The following is a 13,775-nucleotide window of genomic DNA, read 5'->3' as shown; positions in this document are numbered from 1 at the left end:
CAGACATTCCTGATAGAGACTATCCTGGGATGTGATGGCTGTGGCTCTAGAATGGCCAGCCTCAAGAGAATGTGGCCCTCTCTGCTGCTGCCTGCTCTGCTCTGACCTGGGTCTGAGGATGCTTGTGCTTGCGCTCTTACAGAGTACCCATCCCAGGTCCAGCCCCAGCTTGACTGCTGTATCTCCCGCCCAGCCCAACCTTTTAAAGGGAGGACAAACCCATGCAGCCAACGAGGAGGCAGCGGCTGTGGCAACCTGGGAATGATTTCATCCATTGCAGTCCTTTGTCCCACCCATAGCTCAGAGGATGCCGGGAGCCCAAGGAGGTATAGACTCGTAGAGGCTCTGGCTAAAGCCTCCTTGCCCATCCTAAGGCTCCCACCACGGCCATGGCTGACCATTGGCAGGGAGTCCCTCCTATTCAAAAAAGTAGAGAGAGGCCTTCATGCTGACCCCTTTCTAGACAGTCCCCTCCCAATGTTCTTAACCTGTGAGTTATCTCTTCTCCAGCCGACAGTCCCCTCCCCAAGATCCCTGAATTCCCTCCAGACATTTCCATGACATCTTCCTGGGGACTGGTGGATTTGTGGCTTAATCAGCACAGTCCAAGCCCAGAACAGAGCAGGCTCCTGACTTCACCCCTGCCCCTTTCCAATAAGCCTTTAGTCACATGTGGTCACCACACACTGCTTGTCTTCACCTCCCCTTGACAAACAGGAGCTAAACAGTCCCTCCACCCCCTCCCCTGATCTCCCTTTCCAGGCCCCTGACCTTGGCGCTCTTTCCAGGGGCTCCACCCATCCTCTGAGTGTGTGATTCCAGCAAGCTGTGTTGTTGGAGGGCCTGTTCCCTTCTAAGTGAGCTGCTGTGGGTAGGGAGCAGGCTATGGAAATCGCTTCCCAAAGAACCGGGACCCCTGCCCCCACCCCCAAATGCTCTGAGGTGGCCGCTGAGTTGGGAAGCTGCAGGTTGGAATAAGGACATAACACCTCACTTTTAGCGAGGGGGTCTGGTAGTCACTTAGGCAAACAGACCCCAGTGTTCTACACTCAGCATCATTCCCAGCCCTCCGAGTGCTGCTGCACATAGCAAAAACCCATGAGCTTCATTATCCAGCTGCCCTGTACTTTTTGTTTTGTTTTGTTTTTGTTTTTCAAGACAGGGTTTCTCTGTGTTGCTTTGGAGCCTGTCCCAGAACCGGTTCTTGTAGACCAGGCTGGTCTCGAACTCACAGAGATCCACCCAAGTGCTGGAATAAAAGGTGTGCACCACCACCACCCGACCAGGCTGCCCTGTCCTAACTCCCTATGCTTCATCTGCCCTGTGTTGCCCCTTAGCCAGTCCCTAGCACTAGGACGTTAAGTGTAGTCTTGAACTCACACTGGGTCAGACTCTTTCAGGGTGTATTCAGCAGCCTCATGCAGACACTGCAGACATGGTCAGGCCCTTACAGCTCCAATAAAGGTGTGACATCTGTCCTCAGGGAGGATGGACATGACCACCAAGGTTCTGAGGGAAGCCATAGGGAGAAAGACAACCCTTTGGAAGAGAGTATAGACTGGGAGAGCTGTTTGTGACACCAAGGTGTGACACAGAAGATGCTTGTGGCAGGGAAGAGACACCTTATCATGATCACTCAGGGCCAGAGGGAAATTAATTTGCCAACTAAGACTTTAGACACAGCCACTGAGACAATCCACCACTCCAGATTATAATTCAGAAGGGGAAATGTTACTTTAAAAAGATCACTTGGTAACCTTGTTGCTGATCCTGGGGGTTGGGGAGACCAACAAAGCGGAAAGACAGCCAAGGAACAGCAAGTAACAAAGTCACAGCTTTATCCCTTTGGGATGGGAGGAGCCCTAAGTCTGGGACTGTGGAAATGGAATCTTTCTGGTGTTTGGGTGTTTTATCTGGCCTGGTCCTCTCCTTTCCCCTGTTGATTCTGTTTGGGTACCTACCGGTGCCTTCCCGCTGTTTGTCCTCCTAATGTCTTCTGGGAAAAAGAAGCCACTACCTCAGGGAGCCGGCTTTTGCTTTCTCTGACTAGGTCCCTCTAACTTGCCTTCATTCCCTGGTGCCTCCCTAGAGATAGATACCAACGACTGTGGGGGAATGAGGTAATGACAGCTGTAGCTGCTTCATGCTGAGAGGGGGCCTAGTCTAGGGCGTGTCTGTCCCAGAGAGAGGGGACTCTTAGGAGGCAGACTCCTGGGGCTAGTCCAGGGCACTACAGTCCCAGATCTTGAAGGTTCTCCATGGGATCAGTTCAGGGTTTAAGCTGTGCCTTCTGCCTCTAGCTTCATCCCTAAGTATGTGACTCAAGATTGACAGGCAGTGGCTAGAATCACACTGAGAGGTCCCTCCCAAATAGCTTCTTAAAGAACCAGCTCAGATATTTGTAAGTTGCTGAAGTTTTCTGGCTTTTTCATTCTTGAAAAACATCCAAACACCATGGGAGACATCAACAATCAACAAGCCTTGCTGGGACGATCTTTTGAACATGGGCACAGCTGATGTCATGGCACTGTCTGTGTGATGCCACCTTAATAAAAGAATGTTGATGCCGGGCATTGGTGGTGCACGCCTTAATCCCAGCACTCGGGAGGCCGAGACAGGTGCATCTCTGTGAGTTCAAGGCCAGCCTGGTCTCCAGAGCGAGTGCCAGGCCAAAGCTACACAGAGAAACCCTGTCTCAAAAAACCAAAAAAAAAAAAAAAAAAAAAAAAAAAATGTTGAATCCAAGCTACACACATAAAAAAATTAATACTACTGTGTACATACTATTCAATGATGGGGCTGAACAAGTTCCCAGATAAACCTTATAGAAAACACAGACCACAGAGTAAACTAGTATAGCCATGCTTTTGGTTATAAATGGATGTCGAAAACTCTGGTGCTAGGATTCCCCTCCCCCCATTACCTGCTTTTCTTTATATCATGAGATAAGTAACAGCCAATTTCCTCATTCTTCTCCCTGTTGCAGAATCAGGGGCTAGCCTAACTCAGAAAGGAGGCCTTGGAGGCCATTTGGAGACAAACATGCTTGGGTTTGAAGTAGGATGGCCAAATCCCATCTCCAGAAATAGCTAGTTGGTAAGCTTAAACACATGGCATTTTTCACAAAGGGAGTTTGTCCATCTGTAAAGCTGAACCCACTGGACAAGAGCTTTGCCATTGAGTTCAGAGACTGCTGGCTGGACCCCAAGGCACCAGGCAGGCTTCCTTGTAAACAGTACAGATTTGTCCAGATGAGCCTTATTATCTACTGGATCATGCATTGGAACAGGGATTGACAAGTTTTTTTTTTATTTGTTTGGAATGGGGGGCAGGTACTGTTCAAGACAGGGTTTCTCTATGTAACAGCATTGGCTATCCTGAAACTCTCTTTGTAGACCAGGCTGGCCTTGAACTCACAGAGATCCACCTGCTTCTGCCTCCTGAGTGCTGGGATTAAAGGTGTGCACCACAGTGCTCATCGTTGAGTCTTTCTTTAGAGTTTTTAAATTCATGGGTGAGTAGCAGCGATCATGTCCCATGATGGAGGAGGGTTGAGCTGACCCTCCCTAGCTAGACTTGGGGTGATAAACTGCTTGGAACCCTGTAGCCACAATCAAGTTAGTGTATGCCTGCAAATGGAGGCAGATGGCCTGAAACACCTAACACTGTGTGTTTCTTTAGATTTCTCTAACAAGAAGGCTCTGTGAATGCTGGAGGATCAGAATTCTCCCACCATCTCCTCCATGAAAAACATCCCAGAGGATACTGGAGCCATGCTTCCTGACAAAAGAAAATCAGGCTTTCTAAATTTAAATGTCTAAAAGTCTAATTCTGCCCAGTATTTGAGAAAGCACTTGGGAGGAATCTTAGACCAGTTTGTCCCATCTACAATGAAAGAGATGTTCCCTAGTCCATCTGGAGTCACCTAGTGAAGTCTGCAGTGGGAGAGCCCGGAAGGAGCAGTGGGGCTTTTGCCCCTTGCCCGTGGCTCAGTGTCCTGCTGTCTCCCTGATTCTTTGATCTTTTATCTTTATAAAGACACATGTTTTTATATAAATTGCTCTATTTACCAAAAAGACTCTGGAGTCAGATTTTGGGGTGAAAATCTGCTAATCAGAGAAGCTGAGAAGCAACCAGCTGACTTTCCTTTTTGGCCGGAGACCCAGCAAGAGAGAGCCTCTCCTTCTGCCCCAAACCCAAAATGACAGCAAATGTCTAAGTCCCTCCCAACTCTATCCCATGTGTCTTTTTATGCCTGTCCCTGGCTCCTCTGTCTTCTCTATGGCTAATTCCTGTCAATGAGTCACCGGCTCCACCCCCTGATCCAAGGTTAATTTTATTAATAGTCTCAGAGTTTCACAGTATGATCAAATATCCAGCAACAGTCACTTGGACCCAGGTCCTCTATAGGGACCGTCTGTATCCAAGATATGTGCTGTTACCATTCCTTAAAACACTTGATTTTCCATAAAAGCTGCACTCAATATCTGTTTAGACCACATGAGCTCAGAAAGATGCCAAAAGTCCCATTTCCTGTGACCACTGAGCACAGGCTATGTGGTGGGTCTGCTCTGTTCCAGCCCCACAGGATCCCCACCCCAGGTTAAGACATTTCCCAGTGATCACGAACCCATCCATGTTCACAGAGCTAGAGACCAAGCCAGATGCAGAAGGACCCATGCACACTCCAGCACATTAGCCCATTGTACATTTGAGGCTCTACTGGGGAGATCCTGAAAGCCAAATTCACCAAGGATAGAGTCTAGGAATTCTAGAATTTGGGTTCTTGCCTCATCCTGGGACCCTCATCTACCTACCAATTCAGAAATTCTCCTAGTGTTAGTCATTTGCAGAAATCCCAGAAAACAATTAGAATTTAGTTATTAGCCCGTTATCATGCACAGCTGATGGGGGGTGTGTGTGATTGCCCTCCCTCACAGGTGTGTTCTCTGCAACACCCTATCCGGTTCTCAGATGAGCAGGGTGGGGGTCTTTTGGGGGAGACAACTCATGGTTATACAAGTGTCACATCTGTGACCTGGCTCTGGGACTGCTGAGACCCAGCTGCCTTTCACACTCAGCCAGGTTCCAGAGCTTTGCTGGGCTAGCATTCTGGCTACTGCTATTTGATCGCCACTCTGCCTGTATTGTATTCTTTCCTTTCCTCCCCCCCCCCCCCCCCGAGACAGGGTTTCTCTATGTAGCCTGGGCTGTCCTGGAACTCACTCTGTAGCCCTGGCTAACCTTGAACTCACAAGGATCCACCTGCCTCTGCCTCCCGAGTGCTGGGATTAAAGGTGTGTGCCAATGCTGCTGGCTTCTTTTTTTTCAATAGGAACTGGCTATTCAAATCCACCTACCCTGCGGTCAGTTTTACAACATTAATGCTAAATTCTGAGTCACCAGTAATATGCCAGTGTTGCATCACAGCGCTTCCTGGTGTCATTTAACTAAGAGAAGGTCCAGGTTTAAACTCTCTCCTTCACTCTTCCGGAGTCTTACAGCCTCTGTCTGTTGTATGGCTCTGAATCTGTGGCTGTGGTTCTCTCACAAGGGGCTTTATTATTTATTTGTTCTGTATTTTGTTTACTTTATTTTTTAAAGATTTATTTATTTCATGTTTTGGCTGCATGTGTGTCTGTGTGAGGGTGTCAGACTGGAGTTACAGAAGGTTGTGAGCTGCAAGTGGGTGCCGGGAATTGAAGCTGGGTCCTCTGGAAGAGCAGCTAGTGCTCTTAACCACTGAGCCATCTCTCCAGCCTCTTGTTCTGTATTTATTAAATAGCACAGAAAGTATCACACAGGGAAGCAATGAGGGACACTTTACAAAAATTTTAACAGAATTTTACAAGGGATTAAGTCACTGGCTCCAACTGACCTCAAATGACCCAGACAACAAAGAGCACTATAAACATTTTTTTTTTGTCAACCAATATCCAAATGTTGTATGCAACATTTATGGTGGATGTTCATTTTCTAAACTTGTTTTCAACCTCTATTGCCGTTTTCAGCAAATGATACACACACACAGACACAGACACACAGACACAGACACAGACACACACACACAGACACACAGACACACAGACACACACACAGACACAGAGACACAGAGACACAGACACACACACACACACACAGACAGACAGACACACACACACACACACACACACACACAGACACACACACACACACACACACACACACACACACACAGCTCTGGATCAGGGGCATTAAGGGGGAACTTAAGATTACAGGTATGTATTAGTATAGGTTGTAAAGGTTGATTACATGGGAAACCTTAGGCAAGGAAGACTTACTACATTGTTCTCTTAAAGGTTAAATCTCAGATTGACTACACAGTAGGGAAACCATCTTAAGTGACCTCAAGGTATATTATTAGCTCTAGCTGTTAAGACCAGCAAAAATTGTAGTCTCTTAGAATATGAGACATCAGATGGGCAGCGGTGGTGCACACCTTTAATGCCAGCACCCAGGAGGCAGAGGCAGGTGGATCTCTGAGTTCAAGGCCAGCTTGGTCTACAGGCTAGTTCAGGACAGCTTGGCTACACAGAGAAACCCTGCCTGTGGCCATATCAGAACAGCAGCAGTTGGCAATTGAAGTTCCGGAGGTCTGCCCAAGAAGCAAAGTTCTGATGGGTGAATCTCAGGTACCAAGTCCCCGAGAGCTTTGTCTCTTGCTGCTGTCGTGCCCTTACATGTTGCCGCTGCCATTTTTTCTGATATCTGGCCTGCTGTAAATGGGCATAGGGAGATCCCCATGGCCTTTAATGTAATGTCCTCTTCTACTGGGCATTTTTACCTATGGATTATTATGAAGATGACTTCCTCCTAAGATGTACTGTTTTACTGAAGCAATGATTTTATACAATAATAGTTTAGACAATATTAGTTTAAATAGGATTTTGATGACTGAGGGTCTTTAATAATATAGTAAGGGATTATGATAGAGGTTAGCTTAGTGGGAAAATTAATGTAGAGAAAAGCAAGACATGGTGTTGCCTCCACCCCTGATAAAGCAGGGGCCGCAGAGGATAGAAAGTAAGAATGAGGAAATGTCACACAGCTAGTTTCTCTTGAGGCTGTGGCTGAGGTTAATGATTAAGAAAAATTATTGTGTCCCAGACGCTAAATTAGCTCAAGTTCTTTTCATCTTAATGTTGAGAGATGTGTTCACAGGTTTCAGTGCGCATCACAGCGGAAAACTAAGCTTTAAACTGACTTGAGCGGAAAACTAAGCTTTAAACTGACTTGAGGTTAGGTTAAGGTGTTTTTGTTAATGGCTCTGATGTGGAAAATCTTGGAAAACAATTTAGAGGCACACTTTTAATAGCTGAGTGAGGGACTCGTTGAGGTCAGGGAGCAGGAACAATGGCAGCCTGGCTATTGAGGGTTGATGTGCCTCTCTTGCTAGGATGGGTTGGTGACCAAAGACAAAGATTAATTCCTTTTACCCATTTCTGCCCTTAACTTCCTGATATAAAAAAAAAAACTGTTGATGAGTGGGTGTGTGAACCCATTTAAAACAGAGATGACTGTTTTTTCATACATAAAAGCTTAGATTTGTGATTCTTCTAAGATTTCTTATGACTACCTTTTGAGATAAGTATTAACATGATTGATCCTTTCTTTGTAACTGCAGCCTGCCAGTAAAAGAACTGGCTGAGAAAAACGCCTTGCTTGCTTACACTTTAATAATCTAGAACCACTCTTCCCGATTCCATCTCATCACGCAACCGAGAGGCCAAGGTTTATGGTGGAAAGCAGCCACAGAGAAGATTGATCCTCAGCAAAGCAATCTATAGCCATCCCTAATGGAGAAGGGTATCTAACAGAGGGATGTTGGGTAAGAGCTTCAGGTCATGAGAAATTGAGTCAGGCTGTATTGACCCAAGCCATGAAGAATTGCTTAACCCTAGCTTGACCATTCAGCTCAAAAACAATATGCCATTATCAAAAACAACTCTTCCTGCTCCCAGTCAAACCACAAAAATACAGCTGTAACTTCCTGGTAGCTATACACACATGTGTGTATACATATATATGCATATACATATCTACCTATATACACATATGTGTGTGTGTGTGTGTGTGTGTCCCTCAGCCTCCCTATATGCCCACAACCTTTGTCCTCAGAAAGGTTGAGGCCCCTTGCTGTTCCAATAACTGGTCTTTTTTTTTTTTTTTTTTTAAGATTGTACTTATTTATCATGTATACAACATTCTGCTTCCATGTATATCTGCACACCAGAAGAGGGCACCAGATCTCATAACGGATGGTTGTGAGCCACCATGTGGTTGCTGGGAATTGAACTCAGGACCTCTGGAAGACCAGTCAGTGCTCTTAACCTCTGAGCCCCCCCCCCCATAACTGGTCTTAGCCCATTCAGCTCCAGAGTCTGTCTCTTGTCTCCCTCACTTTTCCTACAGAGATCATCAGGACAGAAGGGTCCACGGCACTGATGGTAGACATCCACAAGGACTCTCTTGGCCACTAGGATAACGATATCATTCCGCCTCTGGAGGTCCCCTGCCCTTATAGGGTGGTAATGACATTATACTCCCTGTTCACCATGGGAAGCTAGAATCTGAAGAAAGAGCCACCCCCAGGTGCTTTAAACATGGCAGTCTGACTTTGGAGCCCCAACATGTAATGTCTTCTGTTCTCCTGATCCTGCAGAAGTGAATGGATTCTGCTACATCTAAATAGGGCCCCTGCTGCTTCCAGAGGCTTCCCTGAAGGTGCTTCCTTCATTGCCAACACTTTGCAGACATTGTGAGGCACATAGGAAACACAAGGAGCGTGCTACTTACTGCCTCTTAAGCTTCACTCAGCAAGAAACCAGTCTACCCAGCTCTCAACCCACACCAGGATCTGCTTCCAGCTACAGCGACATTCTATCCTGTTGTTTTTTACATACACGAGGCCACCCTTTAAATCCTCCACTTTATATTTAGGCCAGGCCATGCACAGAAAGAAAGATAACAAGCATTCCTTTCTTAAGGTCTATGGGTCGAAGAGATACCAGTAAGGACAGAGTCTTGGGAATCTGCCCTTCTGTAAGACAGAGAGATATGGGGATATCTTCAGGGCTGTCTCCCTGGCAGAGCACCCACAGGAGAATCAGTAACTTCTCTACTGACATGGTGTGAGTGTCTGCAGCCTTTCCTTCCTTGTTAGCAGCCATGAAAGACAGGAAGCCTGTTTGGATTGCTTGAGTTGTTTTTTGGTTTTTTGTTTTTTTGTTTTTTTGTTTTTTTTTTCCCTCGAGACAGGGTTTCTCTGTGTAGCCCTGGCTGTCCTGGAGCTCTCTCTGTAGACTAGTCTGGCCTTGAACTCAGAGATCTGTCCTCCTCTGCCTCACAAGTCCTGGCTGGGATCAAAGGTGTGCGCCACCACTTCCCAGTCCTGTCTATGCCACAGTGACCCACAAAGACCCCGAGTGCTCAGAGCTCGATGGGGCAGAAACAAGAGCAGGCAGGAAGGAGCATATATGGAAACTCAGGCTTAGTCTGTTGTACAGAAGGCAGGCATGAAGACCTGCAGAGCCCTCTCTCCAGCCTCCACAGCTGCTCCTCTTTCAATTCCAGTTGTCATTGGCAGCAGCTGGCCTAACCCCCCCCCCCCAGCACAAGCTCTCCAGGTCTCACTATCTCAATGCTGGATGCATCTGAGTGGAAAAACTCTTAAGTCCTCTTTGGAAGCCAGTAAGCATACAAATGTATGAGGCTGGGGCCAAGAATCCCCTCTCTCTTCTCTATGGACTGACTGTTGCTAAGTTTCTATGCTAGTAGAGGACCCAGGACCTAGAGTTTATGCAAACTGTCCACAACTGCCATGAACCTATGGCAGCTCCGCCCACAAGACCCCCCATGCCACCTCCCATTTTCCTCCCTAATCCCTAATCAGCTTGGGGACTTCCAGAACCCATTGTCTTTGCCCAGGCCAGCAGAAAGTTTTGTAGGGACACAGGGGAACCGAAGCTGTAGAAGGAAGGTGTGTGTGCGTGCGTGCGTGCGTGCGTGCGTGCGTGCGTGCGTGTGTGTGTGTGTGTGTGTGTGTTCGCGTATAGGGAGCATTTGTAAGGTCAGAGCTGTCATTTGCCCTATAGCCCAGCTAAGGGAGACCCAGTTCTGCCACCTCAACCCCTCCCTCAGAGCTCACACAAGGTGAGAGCACTTTGAGACAGACATTCCTACCTCTCCTCTTGAGCACTCGAAGGTAGAGCAAGGGCAGCCTCCAGCAGCCACATGGGGCTCCAGAAAAACAGCCAAAGCCCCTTGGTTGTGGGCGCGCGTGGGGGGCCGCACCCAAGGAAGCTCTCCTATATCTGGAGACAGACATTTCCCTCCTCGTGTCCTCAGCGTGACTCTCAAGCTTGGGATGATGTATAAACTCATGGCCCCTGCAGGTTTTGCCCATCTACTAAAATGCAATGGCTCAAGAAATTAGAGAGAGCTGACCAGGTCCCCCCCCACTCCCAGGTGCCCACATTTAGCTAATCAGAGTTTAAGGGTCCAAGAGTGGGGGAGGGGTGAAGAGGACACAGAGCAGAGGGACTGACTCCCTGTGTGGGAAACCTGCCCCTTCCCACCCACCGTCCTCCCCAGGAGATGATCGGTTCTCTGAGGTCCAGTTTGCCATGTCTCTTGGCTCAGCAGTGTCTGCTCTGGTTTTTTGATAGAAATCTCTATCTAGCCATAAGAGATCAAAGCATCTCACTCCGTCAGACACTGAGCCCCTATTCTCCATATTCTCTAGTTGGGGGTTTCATGGTAGGAGTTGTGTGGGGGGGTCCCCTCTCTGAAAAGGGGCTCTTGGGGGGCCAGAAGGTCACAGCCACTTCCAAGTCTTTCTCTGTAATTTTGAGTCTGGTATTCAAACTTGAGTAGAAGTCTTCTCAACTCTCCTATGACAGTCCCCAGGAAATACAACAGGAGTGCTGGTGGTCATCTAGGGGATCTAAGCTTGTCCTCAGGATGGATAACAAGTTACTCTCTAGAAAAGACAAAAACCTAGCCTGCACCTTGAGAAAGGAACTGCTTTGCCCCCTGGGGTGGAAGAGGCCCAGAGACATCTAAGTGAACACTGACTTGGGAGTTTTATGCTCCGCTCCCATCCTTCCCCTCTTCCTATTGGTCCCCCCGGGGGTCCTTCCATTGGCCCCCATGCCTTCCTGCTGTTTCTCCTCACAATGTTATCCAGGAAGAAGAAGCTGCCATCTTGGGAAGCCTGCTTTAGATTTCCTCGTCTGCCTGTGTCTCTAACTATCCTTCAGCTTCCAAAGGGCAATGTGGATTTGTTGACTCTTGGGGCCTTGAGTTTAATCAGTCCCTTCTGTGTCTTGGAAGTGAATTGGAACCAAGCTATTAAAGTACAGCCACTGAGTGCTGGAGGGCTCTGAAGATTGTGGACAGTTGTAGTTAGGCTTTTTGCTTGCTTGTTTGTTTTCTAGACAGGGTTTCTTTGCATGACCTTGGCTGTACTGGAACTTGCCCTGTAGACCAGGCTAGTTTTGAACTCACAGAGATCCGCCTGCCTCTGCCTCCCAAGTGTCGGGATTAAAGGCATGCGCCACCACTGAGGCTTAAGGTAGTGAAGCCAGAGATGAGAGCACACCCCCCACCCCCACCCCAGGGCTTTGAGACATTTTTTACGCTATGAGGAACTGGGTTGAGGGAGGCTTCTGTGACAGTCTTGCAGGCCCCAGATTTGATGGCACCCCTGACATGAACTTCCAGGGCCAAACTGACACCAGGCAACTGTGATCCACCTCCCCAGCCACACCAGGGGCCACAGCCACCACCATGAGGCTGGACTCCAGGGGACTCTGGGTTTGGTTGGCTGGGCTGCTCTCTTGTCTCAGCCTTGCTGAGCAATGGCCTGAAAGCCAGCATTGGAGGGAGGGACCTTCCCAGCCCTCAAATGAAAGAGGGACTGTGTGGCCAGAGGGACTGTGCATTTCACTCTTTCAGAGAGAGTTCACATTCATCCGGGGTGCCTGCCCTGATGAGGATGCTCTGTTCTGTTGTTTCGATGACTGGCTGGCTTCTCCATTCACACACTAATTTGAAGGGGGGGGGGGTGGTGTTCCTATGAGTTAGTGTGACCTGATCAGGAGGAAGACTCTGTGTCACCTCCTTCAGTTTTAGAGCATTCCCAGTCTGCTCTGCAGGACCAGCAGCAAACAGTCTCAGCTCCTGAAGGCTGGGATGGTCCTCTTGGGACAGGTCAAGCCAGACATCTTCTAGCGCCTGGTACACACTGAGGTCCTGTCCAGTAAAGACAGGGGGTGTATGAGGCAGTAAGGGCATACTGAGGAACTGTTGTGGACAGAACACTGGATAGCCTCCAGCTACAGGTCAGAGAGCAGCCTCTTTGCACTGTAGAAGGAGATGGCTGGAATTGTCTTGTCCTTTGAAAAGTCAGGGCAAGAGATCACAACCAGCAAAGCTCGGGATTTACAAGGAACCTCAGGAGGGACTCGACTCAGAGGGGAGAGCTAGGCCTGTCTCAGGAGTGAGCTCCGGAGATGCTGAGTTCCTGTCTGCATCTAAGGTCTGAAAGAGGAAGAGGCACTTTCGCCCACCCAAGATTCAAGCAGGACAGAATCTTTCTACCAAGCCCGCCTGTGTTGCTGGAGCAGGGGCAACTTCCTGAGTTCCATTTCCTGCAAAAGTCTTAAGGCTCTGAACACAGCAGGGGGCTAGGTATCCCAGAAGACAGGCCCTCTGCCAGCCCTGTGCTTAGCTGCTGCCGGATCCCTGTCAGGGTGTTTGGGAAGTGATTAAATGCTCTCAGTTTTTGTCAGAACACTAGACCAGGCTGGGCCAGAAAGTTTGTTCTCTGTGGGAAACCATGAGGAAAAGCCTACAGACACAGACACTGGAGGATGAGAGCTACAAGTGCTCTTCCTCTGTTACCTGGGCTGAGATAAGACAGCCCCCACCTTGGGCCCTGGGGCCCTGGGGAAGGTCTACAGAATAGAAATCCCCTCAGGGTCCTGGGAACAATGGTACCTGTTATCAGCTGGGACCAAACCCATTCCACAAGGCTCAAACTGAGTCTTGGAGAGGTTCTGAAAGAGTTTGGCATGCGGAGATGGATGAACATTGGTTCTTGTCATAAGCCATACCTGTAGCCACTGAACTGAGGCCCTCAAAAAAAAAAATGACAAAATATCCAACTTGAAAGTGAGAGACATACATCAGGAAAGTACCCAGGCTCTTCCAGGCCCCGAAGAGCCCCGCAGAGCGCAGAGCCAAAGGCCACCCATCCAAGGGGTGCTCTGGAATAGGAGAACACGCCATATCTTAGGTGTGCCAGCATGAATGGGTTTCTCCAGTAGCATAGCTTTAGAAGGGTTATAGTCACCCTGGCAGCTATAGGAGGTCTTGGGAGGGCCCAGGCATTAGAATGAAGCTCCTCATGAGTATGGGCCAGGTATCCTCCCAGAAACCTAAATCCCAGGCACCCACACCATGCTGGATCCTGCAGGATCCCAAGGACAGTGTGACACAGACTAGCTTTTCATGAGTGGTCCCACCTTGATGTTACAGAGAAGAGAGTGGGGTGGTTCTGACCAAATTTATAACCATAATTGCCCAGGCAGAAGTCTGCAGAACTAAATTTGGGGGAACCTTGGCCTTAGCCCTCGACTCCAACGCAGATGCCTCTGTTCTTAGGACCTAGTCACAGTGTATTGCTCCCTGGCACAGTAGTCCTTAAGTAGGGCTGAGGAGAAGTGAGGCTG

Source organism: Cricetulus griseus (genome assembly GCF_003668045.3).
Source record: "Cricetulus griseus strain 17A/GY chromosome 1 unlocalized genomic scaffold, alternate assembly CriGri-PICRH-1.0 chr1_0, whole genome shotgun sequence".
In the NCBI taxonomy this organism is placed as follows: domain Eukaryota; kingdom Metazoa; phylum Chordata; class Mammalia; order Rodentia; family Cricetidae; genus Cricetulus; species Cricetulus griseus.
Note: the sequence above shows the minus strand (reverse complement) of the source record.